At 41.8% G+C, this 16,380-nt stretch overlaps 1 long non-coding RNA gene across 2 annotated transcripts in view; it reads right to left on the minus strand.

Moving 5' to 3' along the window:
• LOC132406342 (uncharacterized) overlaps positions 1 to 16,380 on the minus strand; it is an 82,075-nt gene that overhangs the window by 8,041 nt on the left and 57,654 nt on the right. For both annotated transcript variants that reach the window (XR_009516137.1, XR_009516136.1), the window contains one exon: positions 2,204 to 2,435. This is a non-coding gene — a long non-coding RNA (uncharacterized LOC132406342). The remainder of the gene's footprint in view (positions 1 to 2,203; positions 2,436 to 16,380) is intronic.

The raw sequence follows: 16,380 nt of genomic DNA on the forward strand, positions 1-16,380 counted from the left end.
ACAATGGGGATGGGAGAGGTTCCAGAGGATTGAAGGGTTGCAGATATTGTTCCATTATTCAAGAAAGGGAGTAGAGATAGCCCAGGAAATTAGAGACCAGTGAGTCTTACTTCAGTTGATGGAGAAGATCCTGAGAGGCAGGATTTATGAACATTTAGAGAGGCATAATATGATTAGGAATAGTCAGCATTGCTTTGTCAAAGGCAGGTCATGCCTTCCGATAGGATGCAAAACTGGACTGAGAAGTGGCAGATAGAGTTCAACACAGATAAGCTTGAAGTGGTTCATTTTGGTAGGTCAAATATGATGACAGAATATAGTATTAATGTTAAGACACTTAGCAGTATGGAGGATCAGAGGGATCTTAGGGTCTGAGTCCATAGGACACTCAAAGCTGCTGTGCAGGTTAACTCTGTGGTTAAGAAGGCATACAGTGCATTGGCCTTCATCAATTGTGGGATTGAGTTTAGGAGCCAAGAGGTAGTGTTGCAGCTATATAGGACCCTGCTCAGACCCCACTTGGAGTACTGTGCTTAGATCTGGTCACCTCACTACAGGAAGCATGTGCAAACTATAAAAAATGTGCAGAGGAGATTTACAAGGTTGTTGCCTGGATTGTGGAGCATGCCTCATGAGAATAGGTTGAGTGAACTCGGCCTTTTTTCCTTGGAGTGACGGACCTGATAGAGGTGTATAAGATGGTGAGAGGCATTGATCGTGTGGATAGAGGTTTTTTCCCAGGGCTGAAATAGCTAGCATGAGAGGGCACAGTTTTAAGGTGCTTGGAAGAAGGTACAGAGGAGATGTTAGGGGTAAATTTTTTTATGCAGAGAGTGGTGAGTGCTTGGAATGGGCAGCTGGCAATAGTGGTGGAGGTGGATATGATAGGGTCTTTTAAGAGACTCCTGGACAGGTACATGGAGCTCAGAAAAATAGAGGGCTATGTGTAACCCTAGGTAAATTCTAAGGCAAGGACATGTTCAGCACAGCTTTATGGGCCATAGGGCCTGTACTGTGCTGTAGATTTTCTATGCATCTATGTTTCTATATACGTTGTGAAATTTATTGCAATGCAATACATAAAAACATAAAAAAGACGTGTTCCACAAAGGATTTGCTTTATCCCAACTGCTTATATCTGTCTTATTCCCATCTTGTTATAGAGTCTTAGAGACTTAGAAGACTAGAGCACAGAAAAAGGCCCTTCAGCCCATCTGATCTATACTGAACAGTTGTTCTGCTTAGCCCCATCAACCTGTACCTTGACTGTATCCCTGCCATCCATATACAGTACTTATCCAAACTTCTCTTAAATGTTGAAACAAAGTCTCGTCCACCCGTTCTCCCTCTGGGTGAAGAAGGTTCCCCTCAGGTTGGAGATGTCCCTTTCAGATGTGATATTCAGTGAAACCTGATCTGCCAACACACATCCTGCAGCACTATACTGGAGAAGATCAGAGGAATTCTCCAAGATGGTCTGAACAATACTTATCCTGAACTGTGTGGGGGCTTACTTGTAGTGCTTCCTGCGATATATTTTTTTGGACCAGGCTCCAAAAATGCTTAAAAATGTGTAAAGTCAAATGTTGAATCTTATTTTCATAACTTTCTCCTTGAGTTCAAGGGGTTTCTTAAAATCTCTGCTACTTATTTTATTGCTTAAGAGTCTTGACATTTTGTGACTAATCTTTGTAAAAGAAAAAATGCCTTTTAATTTTCTTCTGGTTTGCACTTATGCTCCTTTTCAGTTGTTCCAATTTAAAATTTTAGTTTTCCTTTATTATTTATTATTCCTCTGGTGTTAATTTTTGTTACCTGTCCTGTGAGTACTTATAATGTTTTAAGTTTCTGATTTCTGAATGGTCCATGAACTCATGAATTCCACAGATCCACCATCCTCTGGCTACGTAAATTCCTCCTTATTATTTCTGTTCTAAAGGAACATCCTTTTATCCTGAAGCTGTACCCTCTGGTCTTAGAAAACATATTTCATGTCATATGTTGTGATAATAAACCTAATTCTGATTCTGATCTCTCCAGTAAGCGCCAGGCTTTGATACTGACATTTCTCCTTACTGAAATCTGCTGATTTGTACCCATTTTGTTCCCTACTTAACTATTTCCCATTATACATCTGCAGAGATACTAAAACTCCAACTGAAGTGTAACTACTGAGACTCAGAAAGCATGTGTTCCAACTTACAAAGTAATTGCTGGAAACCCTTTGCATGTGAACTTTGGAAAGTTGAACAAGTGTCTGATCTCTTTTCTTGACAGACCTTGACGGGGGTTGGCTGGTGATTGCATTTCTCCTGTTGGCTTTCTCCCAATCGCAATATTTATGGTGTCTTTCCTGGGTTTTGTCCAGGCTCTGAAATAATGGCAAACCATCAGATGACCCAATTGGAAATTCCATTCCTTTTTGTTACTGGTTTCTGTTGAAGGATTGGAAAGGTGAAATGGTTAGTTGATGCTCACACTATTGACATAGAGTCATAGAACACTACAGCACAGAAGCAGGTCCAAACTATTATGCTGTGACTAATAGTTAGTCAGTGCCAAACTATTATGCTGCCTAGTTCCATCGGTCTGAATCTGGACCATAGCCCTCCATACCCCTCCCATCTATCTACCCATCCAAATTTCTCTTAAATGTTGAAATTGAGTCCATATTCACCACTTCTGCCGGCAGTTTGTTCCACACTCACATCACAGTCTGAGTGAAGAAGATCCCCTTAAACATTTCATCTTTCACCCTTAACCCATAGCCTCTAGTTTTAGCCTCATTGAAACAGTAGAAAAAGCCTGGTTAGATTTATCCTATCTATATGCTTCATAATTTTGTATACTTCATTCTCCTTCGCTCCAGGGAAGAAAGTCCTAATCTATTCAAAACATCAAAACATACAGTGAAATGAATTGCTTGCATCAGCGACTAACATAATTGGAGGATTGAGCTGGGGTCAGCCTGCAAGTGTTGCCACTCTTCAGGCATCAACATTGCGTGACCACAACTTACTAACCCCAATCTGTACACCTTCAGAATATGGGAGGAACCTTGAAGAAACCAACACAGTCATGGGGAGAATGTAGAAACTCCTTACAGATAGCGATAGGAATGCTGACACTGTAGAGCATAAAGCTAACAACTATGCTAATGTGCCACCCTATTTAGATCATCACCAACCAACTTCCAGAACTGTAGAATCTATCAGTAAAAGTGCCTTAATTCAAAATATATTTCCTTCAACTGACTGAAAATCAAAAGCTACAGATGTCAAAATCCTGATGCAAAAACATAAAATGCTAGGTGTCCCCTGCAGCATCCATGAAAACGTTGGTTCTGGTTCTTCCTGCACAGATTCTGCCTGACCTGCTCAGTGTTTCCAGCAATTTATGCCCTTACGCCTGCCTTTGTCTTGCACAATCTGGAGATGAATGAAAGCTCATTAGCTCCAAGGGGAACCTCAGGAGTGAAGCAAGCATCCCCTTCCTCACCTTTATGTTACATGTGAGTCTGAAGGAAGGTGATATCTGGTTAGCCTCCATCCTGATTGCATGAAAATCGATTTCTCTAACTTCCAGTAATTTTTTCTTCTTTCTCCTTCTCTCTTCTTCCATTCCCCAATCTGGCTCCCCTCTCGCCCTTTCTCTTCTGCTTACCTGTCCATCTCCTCCCTTGGGTGCACTTCCTCCTTCCCATTCTCCCATGATTCACTCTCCTATCATATCAGACTGCTTCTTCATCAACCTTTACCTTTTCCACCTATCACCTCCCTGCTTCTTACTTCATCCCTCCCCCACCCACCCACCCATCTTCCCCCTCACTTGGTCTTGCCTATAACTGGCCAACTTGTATTCCTCCCTCTCCCACTACCTTCGTGTTCTGGCTTCTTCTCCATTTCTTTTCCAATCCCGATGAAGGGCATTAGTCCAAAATGTCGACTGTTCATTCCTCTTTACCGATGCTGCTTGACCTACTGAGTTCCTCCAGATTGTGTGTGTGGCACTGGATTTCCAGTATCTGCAGGATTTCTTGTGTTTCAGTCAAGCTTATTGTTATATGTGCTGGTCTGGTGAGGCACTGTGCAATGAAAAACTCGCTTGCAGCAGCATCACAGGCACAGGTTCAGACAACACAAAGAACATAAACATGCATAAATTATACTCAAATTATGCAAGACAGTGAAGAAGGTGAAAACACCGAGGAAAACAAAAGAATAATGCAAAAAAATCACTTGTGCACCCCTTTGGAACTACCACTCATTTCCTATTTTGTTGATTATGTTAGGAGTGCTATTTCACTAATTGTCAAATACTCAAAGTCAAAGTATATTTATTATCAATGTGGGTACATGTACCATATGAGATAATACTTGCTGTAAGAGATGAGATGACACAATAAAAAAAGAATCATGTTGTGCCTGAGAACAAGCTTTGTTGAGTTTCATAATGGATGGTGCATGGCAGACAGGTGTAAGTGGAGTAGGATGCATTTCCCTGGAGCAAGTACTGGAATAGAAACAGCCGAGAGCAAATTTCCTGCCCATGGTGGTGCCAGTACCTGCATCTGCCAGGTAATGTAACAGCTCTATTTGCATGAACCAAAGTGTAGCCAGCCATCAGTCCATGGCCTGTGAGTTAGTCCAACCTTGGCCGAATAAGATCATTCAGGGGCTGTAAAATTGAGCCAAGCAGTAGTTCTATCAAATCCAGAGAGAATGAAAAAAGCAACAGTTAGAAATGACACACAGGGCAATCGTTCCCACTTAGGCCGGCCTGAAAATTTCACTCCAATGGTTTCACAATAAGCTGAGGACTTCTTTCTGGGAGAAAATTTGTTATTTAACCAATCCCTACAGAGCAAGTCAAGACATCATGGGAGCTCATTGGGTGCCCATTGGCTCCCATGTACACTACAACACCATAGTGAGAGGTCAGAAATCATTCCATTGGTTGGAAAGAATTTAGATTGTGAAACACTCAGCGTAAAAGCCAGTTCTTCAGGATACCTCTTCATATTCCACTGCAGGGCAATGGAGTGTCAGACCATTCAGGCAGGAGGTGGATTAGGCTGTGAGGATTAATTTCTTTACCAGCTGGTGGTGAATCTGTGGAATTCATTGACAATGACTGCTGTGGAGGCTAAGTCATTGGGTATGTTTAGAGCAGAAGTTGATAGCTTCTTGATTAGTAAGAACATTAAGGGTTACAAGGAGAGGTCAGGAGAATGGGATTGGGAGCAATAATAAATCAGCGAAGATGAAATGGTAATGCAGACTCTATGTGCTAAATTGCCTAATGCTGCTCCTATGTCTTATGCTTATATGGCTTTATGGTGCCTATATCGTGAGGTGTGCAGGGAAGTGAGCAAATATAGATATGTACATAGAATCAAAGGATCAAAAGGTACTCCAGCACTGAAACAGAGTCATAAAGTACTTCAACATAGAAACTGGCTATTCAGCTCATCTAATCAGTGCTGACCTAGTCTTCTACCAAGTCCTATCTACTAGCACCTAGACCATAGACCTCCATAAATTTGTCATCCACAAGTCTATCCAAACTTCTCTTAAATGTTACAATTGAACCTGGACCCACCACTTCTTCAGACGGCTCATTTCACCTGATGAAGAAGTTTCCTTCAGATTCCCTGTAGATATTTTGACTTTCACCTTTAAGCCTATGACCTTTAGTTCTAGTCCCATGCAACCTGAGGGGAGAAAGCACAACTTGAGAGCATTTAGCATAGCCTTCCAAAGAAAACTATGGAACATTAGCTTTCTGTGAACACTCCCTTATTTCTCTATGACAGGTCTGTTGTCATTGAAGACCCAGGTAGTCATCATTCATGTGTAAATCTTAGCAACATGGCTATTTGGTTAATCTTGAGTGCAGCAACCGACCAAGGTTATTTGCTCTGGCAATATTCTTCATCCCGTAAAAGCAGGACATGGACAATTGATTGAGAGGGGGAATAGAAACCTCAATTTGGAGCTTCTTCCCCCAGACTGTGACACTTCTGATCACCATGCTACCATCCAATACACATTATTTATGACAGTGCCAGTAATAGTAATACCATTGTATTTTACTAATTTTCCTATACACACTTTATATCAACTTACATATCTACAGAATGCTTTATTTATCTGTTAATATTATTTTATGTGATGTATGTACTGTGTTTTGGTCCCCGAGGAATATTGTTTTGTTTATCTGTATACAATTAACGATGATTAATTTGAACTTGATCTTAAGATATGGGCTGGGATGTACTATGGTGGAGCCCAGGGAATGCAGCAAGATCTGACATCTGTTCTCAAACCATCAGTGTTGGTGTGATTTAGTAGCACCATGATTTAGCAAACTGGTTCCTCGGCAAAGCATACCACAAACTATTAAACCTGTGGGAGAAAACTTGGTACAAGACTGACTTGTTTGTACTAGCCATTTTCCATTTCTCCTCTCCTGGGCAGGCAACTGAATTCACGATGGGCAACAGTAAATGTGGAAGCTTTAGAGAGGGTACAGAGGAGATTTACCAGGATGCTGCCTGGATTAGAGAACATGTCTTATCAGGATATATTGAGCAAACTAGGGCTTTCTGTTTGGAGCAAAGGAGAACGAGAAATGATTTGATGGAGGTATGTGTCTGTGTGTTTGTATCTATGTCACCACACATGTGTGTGTGTGTTCATGTGTTTTATATCCACATGTGTACCCATGTGTGCATGTACAGTACATATGTTCTGATCTGTGCGTGTGTATAAGTGTAAGTATATATACAATAAGTGTGTGTGAGTTAAGTGTGTATATGGTATATGTAGGTATGTGTATGTGTGTGTATGAGTATATAAGTGTACATGTAAGAGTGTGTGGGGTAAGTGTGTGTGTCCATACACAACACACAATGGGAACATTGTACAACCGCTCTCTTCCACTGCCATCGTCACCACAACACTGTCCGCCTCCACAATGAAACACTACCTTTAACGCAGAGAAGCAACCGATCGGAAAGGAACGTGTCCTGAAACACGAGATGGGGTGCGGGGGTGGGGGGGAATGTCAGGACAGGTTTGGGCAACGTGGGAGCAGGAAGGTCGGAAAGAAGAGACGGTAGAGAGGCGAAAGGAGGGAGTTCCAGGGCTCGGGGTATGGGTAACAGCAGGCATGACCATCAACAGAGGGGGTGAAGGAAACGTGTTTGTGTGTGTGGGAGGAGACGCAGAATTTTGGAGGGAGAGGGTTTGAAAGCAGGGACAAACGTGAGAGTAAATCTGGAGACCGTTGTCTTTTCAGAGCAGAACGGGACATCAGTTCCAGCGATTACATATGGCCAGACGCCTGGGTGGGAGCTGGCATCGCCCTCTGCTGTGCCACCCCCACTGGCAGTTTAACCTGCCAGCGCACTTAGGAAGGGGGAGCTGGTGAACGACTTGTCATTCCGAGCACAGCCCTGGTAAGGCTTACTTTGGCAGCTTTCTGAAGTGCATTTATTTTAAAAAAGGGTCAGAACAAAAGGGGGAACTCAGTATTCAAGCGGCGTTCCCTATCCCTCGCCGCAGCTCACTCCGAATTCACTTGCAAAACACAGCTCAGTTTGGAAATATAATGGCTTTTCCACCCTCCCTTCTGTTAAACCTCTACTGTAAAATATGTTCAGTCATTACAGTAAGGAGACCCGCAGATGGAGAAATTTAAGAGTGCGTTTCCCATCGATTTGAAGTTGGCCGACTTTATTTTTATGACGCACAGGGCCACACTTTGCAGTTTACGTGCCGTCCCACCGTCTAGTTTTGTTCAGACTTTATTTGGAGCAGCTTAGAAAGGGGCACAGTTTCTGCAATTGAGTTTTGAGGATTTACCTGACACCAGCGGAGATGGGCGGGAAGGGGGAGGTTGCTGAGAGCCTGGCGGAGAAGCAAATATCACACTAGACCTGCCACAAACCCGCAAGAAAAGGAGCAAAATTCAGGGAAGTACCCCACAGATCGGAAAGCTTTAGTGACATGGTGTGAGGGCATTTGTATATAGGCAGGTATATCCAGACAAGAGGCAATAAGAGGCAGAGTGGACTGTTAAAATTAAGCGGGATACTGCTAAATCAGGATTTCCGCAGTACCACGTTCACTGTGGTCATCCAAGAAACAAAATGATTGGAATGCTCCAAATATATTTACGTGTCATGCAAAATCAGAATCCTATTCGAGAAAGGAAAACTACAAAAAAAAATTCTTCGGTTAACTGTAAGCAATGTTGCATTATTGTGTACAGAGGTTTTGCAATAAATATTGCAGCTTCACAGCATCATCCTTTGCAGATTGAGTTGTTTGTCAGAGTCTGTTTTCGTTTCTCGAGATTTCAAAGTTAAACAATATCAAAGTACATATATGTCACCATATACAACCCCGAGATTTATTTTCTTGCAGGCATTCACAGTCGATACAAATAAACACGATATAATCAATGGAAAACTGCATATGAAAGCTACTACAAAGACAAATAACCAATATGCAAAAGAGAACACATTGTGTATATAAAAATAATAACAATAAATAAATAATATTGAGAACGTGTGTTGTAGAGTCAGCCCTTCAAAGCTAGTCCATAGGATTATGGAATCAGTTCAGTGCTGGAGTGAGTAAAGTTATCTACACTGGCTCAGGGGCCTGATGGAACATCAATTCTGAGCAAAATTGCTATTTTAAACGCTGTAATAATTAAACACCATATAAAAAATAAATCATTGGTGATAGAGACGGTGTTACACATTTATACTCAGCAGTAATCTGAAAGAGAAGCTGCTATTGATATAACTGCACAGAGCCGGTTTTGATCGGGCGTTTGGAAAGTCAGCAAGCACATGTCTATTCAGTTGGAACAATTCGAATTATATATTTTGCAGGCATACAGAGCAAGTGGCGACATTAGCACTTCAAGTGGGTTCAAATTAATAGGTACTGGTCTGTGCGAAGCCGCTGGCTGTAATGACGTGTAGTACAGAATGTCAGCAGGATCTTCCTTAGGTCGAGGGAAAACCGAAGCTTCTTTTTGATACCAGAAGAAAATGAGGAAAACGAGAGGGGGAGAACAAAAGGAAGGAGAGAGTACTAGGTAGTGGAGGGGGGGGGGGTGGGGGAGTGAAAGAAAAAAATTGTAGAGAAAAGGGCATTAAAGAGAGAACAGAGAGGAGATTATGGATAAAAAATGAGAGAGCGGAACACGAATCAAAATCAGAATCAGTTTTAATATCACTGACATATGTCGTGAAATTTATTGTTTTGCGGCAGCATTATAGTGCAACAAAGTATTCTAAATTATAATATGTATGTGTGTGTGTAGAGTGTGTGTCGTGTGTGCGTGGTGTGTGTATACACGTGTAGTGCGTGTGTGTATGTGTGAGTGTGTATAGTGTGTACGTGGTGTGTGTGTATGTGTGAGTGTGTGTAGTGTGTGCGTGGTGTGTGTATATGTGTGAGTGTGTGTAGTGTGTGCGTGGTGTGTGTATATATGTGTAGTGCGTGTGTGTATGTGTGAGTGTGTATAGTGTGTACGTGGTGTGTGTGTATGTGTGAGTGTGTGTAGTGTGTGCGTGGTGTGTGTATATGTGTGAGTGTGTGTAGTGTGTGCGTGGTGTGTGTGTATGTGTGAGTGTGTGTGTAGAGTGCAAAAAGAGAGCAAAAGTAGAATGAATGAGAAAGAGAGAGGAGAAATTTAGGGAGGGGGAGGAGGAGAGAGGGGAACAGATATAACGGAAAAAAAACAATTCAAGTCCTAATGAAGGGGCTCAGCAAGAAACCTCAGCTGTTTATTCCCCTCCGCAGATACTGTCCGACCTGCTGAGTTCCTCCAGTATTCTGTGCATGTTTTGCGCTGGATTTCCAGCATCTAAAGAATTTCTTGTGTCTATAATTTTATTTCTAGTATGTTATATGAGTTCTCAGAGAATGATGCGCGGTTTTTCTAAGTTGAAGGAAGTTTTCATATTATAAGAGGGATGCCTTGCAGAGAGGGCTGGAACACTGCTGTCGCAGAGGTTTGTATTCACAGTCACCGCTTTATCTGAATATTGCCTAAAATCCGGGGAAAGGTTATTCAGACAGCGCTGAACGTTGGCGAAGGGAGCTCCTGGTGCATGCGCTTATGCACTGATCGGGCTTTTGTTGCGGACTTGAGCGGAGCAGTTAGCAGCACGCCAGTTTAGCAGATGCGAGTTGTTTTATTAATGCGAGAGTTTAATCTGCAAACACTCCTTCTTCTGGGACACACAAACTGACGTATAAATTATTAATGAATAAATAATGCACATTGCTGTTACAACTACAGATGAGCACTCTGATGTTCGTGAGAGCTTGTACAATCCTTGGAATATCAAAAGTACGAAAAGTTTGTTTTTAAATTTAATTCCACTTTATTGCCATTCAATTGCATTTTGCATCCAAGCTTGGGATGAAACTGACACATTCCATTAAAAAAATAAACACTGAGTCCGGTTTGTAACCACAAAGGAAAAACAAAAGCTGTCGAAATTAATTGAATTTCACGGTGAGGACGAGGTTGAACGAATCTACAAGGGATAGCCAACAGTTTCGGCCTCCAAGATGTTCCACCAGTTTCATGTTAGTGTCGTGCCCATTCTAAGTGTCCTTGACATTTCTAATTGACAAGTATGTCGCTGTAATGCGGCAAATTCACTCAGCGAGATTACGTGGCACCTCAAGAAACCTACCGTTGAAAATCAAAATTTACAGAGCCAATCTGGCGCAAACATGGGACTCTCTCAACAGTTTGGTTCTGCTTAATATTTATTAACTGTTCACGGCTGAAGCAGTTTTAAGTAAACACATTTCACAAGCGATTTGTAATATTTTGTTTAGAAAGTATTTCTGAAACGATGTCCTGTGTATTATACTTAATGCGCAGTACAAGTGTGTTGTGAAAAACGGGTTAACTTCCAGTGGGGCATGTTGCTTTAAGATAAAGTGGGATGCGTTTACGCTCTGTTATTAAAATATGTTTGCAGGCAAGCTATGTAAAAGAGTTTCTGGGTAAGAGCGGGACTAAATTTGCCTTAATGATGTGTTCAATCGAAACACAATGGCATCAAACGTATCACATTCACGCTAAGCCAGAAGAGGTGCCGATCAAACGAAAAACAATTCGTTGGAAGCAAACTGCCAAATTATTTGAAAGATTGAATAAGTTAGTTTTGCCTATCATTTGTATTGGCTTTACCATGTGCATCTCTCTCCTGACAATTGAAACAGTTTAATTTAATTAATTGGTTTTGAATGTTGATCCCATATTTCCGTAGTGAAAAATTAACATTTAGTTTCAATTTATCACTAAATCTGAAAGTAGTTACTGAAATATATGGACGCATTATTAAATGTATACAGTCAAGACGCCGGAACCAAAACATATAAACATTGCTTTAATATTGTCGGTATCTGGTTATTTACTTATTTTGAGATGCAGTATAGAACGAGCCCTTGCGGCCCACCGGCCCAACAACGCACCGATTTAACGCTAGCCTAATCAGGACAATTTACAATGACCAACTCACTGTGGGATAAAACCGGAGCATGCAGAGGACACTCACGTGCACGCGGAAAGAACGTACTAACTTCCCTACAGAAAACGCCGGAATTGAACACCGAACTCTAACGCCCCGCGCTGTAAAAGCGTCGCGCTGACGGTGATGCTACTGCATTAACCTAATTTTAAATGTTATATTTTATATGAGGCTGACACAGTATTGACGCAATATGGTACACAATAACTAGATGGGAGAATATGAATTTTGGATAATGTTAGTCTGCATATAGTCTGCATATTCTTCTCCAATATTGATATCACTATGTCAGCATACTGAGGTATTGCAACTATTATCAGCTCAAATTATAAACACAAGTGTTTCTGCAATTGCTGGAAATATAGAGCAACACATGCAAAATGCTGGAGGCAACAGGTCAGGTAGTATCTATAAAGGAGAATTATCAGTCGATGTTTCAGGCTGAGTCCCTTCATCAGGACTGGTGCTGTTTATTCCCCTTCATAGACGCTGCCTGACGTGCTGTGTTCCTCTAGATTTCTCTGTGTTACTTCTACTCAGTTTGTTGGTCGTATTGCAAAGGATCTCTTACACCATAATGCCTATATTGTGTGGCTTTGCATGGCCACTCACTCTTCACTTAAGCACCAAACTGACTCTGTTTCTCTGACTTACTTTATGTTAATCTGATTTGTTAAAGACTATTTATGCAAGTACCAAGTCCAGAAATTGCAGAATGAACCAAATAACTGCCGACAATGTTTCCACAGTTCAATATGCCCAATAGTTCACGAGTTAATAATATATTAACACAACCTGGCCAGGAATCATTCCCTTCACCATGACCCCAGATTCCCAGCTCTCACACTCATTTACACAAACCCAGTTTGGAAAAACATGCTAAGATAGACACACACACACACACACACACACACACACAGATTCATACATGCAATCATTCACACTTGAATTCTTGTGTACATTTGCACTTGCACAATTGCTTACACATACATAGGCGTTCACAATCCCCCTTCTCTAATTGATATAATATTTCATTTGGAATTTGAGGAGATTTGGAATGTCACCAAAGACTCTAGCAAATGTCTCCAGATGTACCATGGAGAACATTCTGACCTGTTGCATCACATCAATGTATAAGATCAGAAAAAGCTGCTGAGGGTTGTAAACTCAGCCAGCTCCATCATGGGCACAACATATCAAGGGCATTTTCAAAAGTGGATGCCTCAGAAAGGTGGCATTCATTATTAAGGACCCTCACCACTTAGGACTCTTTCTATTACTACCATCAGGGAGGAGATACAGGAGCCTGAAGACACACAATAAAAGTTTTAGGAACAGTTTCTTCCCCAAACCCATCAGGTTTCTGAATTGACATTGAACCTATGAACACTACCTCGCTATTTTGCTCTCCTTTTGCACTTCTCAATATTCCTTTATATTTATTATTGTAACTAGTGACTCAAGTCACCCCAACCACAAACTGTTCCTGCTGCTACTATCTGGGAAATGGTACCGCATCATAAAAGCCAGGACCAGCAGGCTCTGGGACAGCTTCTTCCACCAGACCATCAGACTGCTTAATTTGTGCTGACACAACTGTATTTCTATGTTATATTGACTGCCCTGTTGTACATACTATTTGTTATAAATTACTATAAATTGCACATTGCACATTTAGATGGAGACATAACGTAAAGATTTTTACTCATATGTGAAAGTTTTAAGAAATAGAGCAAATTCAATTCAATTCAATTATAGTATATTTATGTTTGTACTGTATATCTGCAGCAAACCAACAAAGTTCCTGAAATATATTGGTGATAATAAACCTGATTCTGATTCGTTAACATTAACCAAAAATCAATACCTTTTCCACTCCTCTCTTGAACCAGTTCTCTGCCTGTTTTCTACCATCTCCTTTCTTTCCTCTGGTTCTTTTATTTTCTCCTCTTTTTGCTTCCCTTTTAATAAACCTCTCCCCTTTTCTCTGTATCCTTTTTTTCTTCAGCCTCCCTCATTTTCCTTCTCCCCCCCCTTTAGCTCATTTATACCTTCTTTCCCTTTTTCTCTCAATGCTTCCCATTATATTTTACTCCATTAATGTTTAACATGATCATTCACACCCCTGAACAAAGGGCTCTGAAGCCGGTCGAGATGGTCTGATGGGGTGGGTGGTGGGAGAGGGGTGTGTGGGAATTATTCTTGTCATTGATATACTGTAGGATCATAGAATCCTAATGCTGTTACAGCTCACCAGCAAATGGCTGAGCCAAGTGCATGCAAGAGATTCTGCAGATCCTGGCAATCCAAAACAATAATGCTGGAGAAACTCAGCAAGTCATTTTGGCCCAAGACCCTTCATCAGGACTGAAAAAGAAGGGGGCAGCAGTCTGAATAAGAATGTGGGGAGAGGATAAAGAGTATAAGCTAGTGGGTGATAGGTGACGCCAGATGCATGTTTGTGGGAGGAAGGATGAAGTGAGAAACTGGGAGCTGACAAGCAGAAGAGGCTGAAGAAGAAGGAACCCAGAATCTAGAAGAAGAAATGTAGTTAGCATTATGTCTATTTTCTATACACCTATAAGTTATGTATAAATTATGTCAATTTAACTTTGTGTTAATTTATGGTTGTCCTTGTCTTTAATGAAGTGAGAAGCTGGTAAGTAATGGTGCAGGGGAGGGGTCTGAAGCAAGAAGCTGGGAGGTGATTGATGGAGGAGGTAGTACAGGACTGAAGAAGGAATTTGATAGGAGAGGATATTGGACCACTGGAGAAAGGGAAGGAAGAGGGGTACCAGAGGGAGGTGACTGGAAATGAGGAGAAGAGGAGTATGAGGACAGCCAAAATGGGAAATGAAAAAAGGGAGGAGAGAGTGGAAGAACCTCCTATCTTCTCAGTTCCTTCCCTCCCCCGTTCCCATCCTGCCATACTGGTCACACCCCTCACCTGACACCTTTCCCTGCCTTCTTATTCTGGCTTGTCACCCTTATTTTCCAAACCTGATGAAGGGTTACGGCTTGAAACATCGACTGTTTATTCCCGTCTATTGATGCTGAGTTCCTCCAGCATCTTGTGTGCGTGACACTTTCGCAATTTATCCAGCCTGTTCCACTGGATAAACCCGATGGGACACTGACTGCATCAGTATAACCTGAACACACTGGTCTTGTACTTCAGTGGGCGGCCACTAGAGGTGCTAACAGCAAAAGGCGGGTGGGGAGGGTGGGGGTGGTAAGTTAATGCATCACCAGGATAATTTTTTTAATGTATACTTATTAATAAACCACAGAGACCTTGTTTACAAGGAAGTACGCCCCAACCTTATTATATGCCGGCAAACAGATTAAACAAAAACCACGTCATTTAAGCCGAGGTATCACGTACATAATACCAGTACTGTACTGTAACCAATGCATTCCCATGTTCATATTATTTTCCTCTGGTAAATAACTCCTTATAGAACTTTCTGTGAGTCTGCGGACTTGCCAGGATCTCAGAACTTTTCAGCCACTGAAACACTTCTGGGAATGTGTTCCCTTCCACCAGACACCGTCGGGGTGAGCTGTCGTTTATTTTTATACGTGGAAAACTTCTCCTTATTATGAAATTATTATGAAATGTCTCGTATGATGCAACACGCACAAAATGCTGAGGAACTCCGCAGGTCAGACAGCATAGACGCTGCCTGGCCAGCTGAGTTTCTTCAGCATTTTATGTATGAGTTGTTCTGGATTTCTAGTATCTGCAGAATCTTGTGTTTAGGATTCGAAACCTGCCCCTTGATCGTTCCACTGTGCAGCTGGATAGCGCAGCGGGGGAGGGGGTGTTAAAAGGGGGCTAAGTTTATCTCTCCAGGGAAAGGGAGGAAGGTTGGGGAGAGACCAGTGCGGAAGTGAGGACGTCGAAGACAAGGGGAATAATGTGTTCCGAAATGTGATAGTTGCCTCGCGCTGCAGGAATTAAAACTTCTAAAATATAAACGGAATATATTAACTTCTAATGGAAACATCATTGCATAAGAACAACGTTTACCACTTTTAAAGTACTTTCTGGATGCGTGTTTTTTTTTTACCAAAGGAGGCCAAATTCAGCGAGTGAAAGGAAACAGAGCGTGCAGGAAATACTCACCAGGTCAGGCAATATGGGTGGAGAGAGAATCTCCGGACTGGTTAAATGGAGCAGATTCGGCAGTAGAGGGAAGAAGTGGATATTTTTTGACCGATAGTTAAATGGTTTTTCCTGTTTAAACCGCGTTGCATTTGCAAATGCTCCAACAGGAAGTTGGACATACGCTCAATGGCCACTTTATTATGTACCTCCTGAACTTAATAAAGTGGCCACTGAATGTACATTCGTGGTCTTCTGCTGCTGTAGCCCATCCACTTCAAGTTCGGCGTGTTTTGTGCTCGGAGATGCTCTTGTGCGCACCACCGTTGTAACGCGTGGGTATGTGTTGAGTTACTGCCGCCTTTCAGCTTGGACCAGTCTGGCCACTCGGCTTTGATCTCTCTCATTGACGAGATGTTTTCGCCGCAGAACTGGCGCTCACTGGATGTTTTTTTTTCGTTGTTCGCACCATTCTTTGTAAATTCGAGAGATGAGCGTGCAAATAGCAGTTTCTGAGTCGCTCAAGCCACCCTGTCTGGCACCAACAATCATTCCACGCTCAAAGTGACTTAGATCAGATTTCTTCCCCATTTTGATGTATGGTCTGAACAACTGAACCTCTTGACCGTGCTTCCATGCTTTTATGCGTTGAGTTGCTGCCACGTGACTTAATAGATATTTCTTTAACGAACAG

This window comes from Hypanus sabinus, chromosome 16 (genome assembly GCF_030144855.1).
Source record: "Hypanus sabinus isolate sHypSab1 chromosome 16, sHypSab1.hap1, whole genome shotgun sequence".
Lineage (NCBI taxonomy): Eukaryota > Metazoa > Chordata > Chondrichthyes > Myliobatiformes > Dasyatidae > Hypanus > Hypanus sabinus.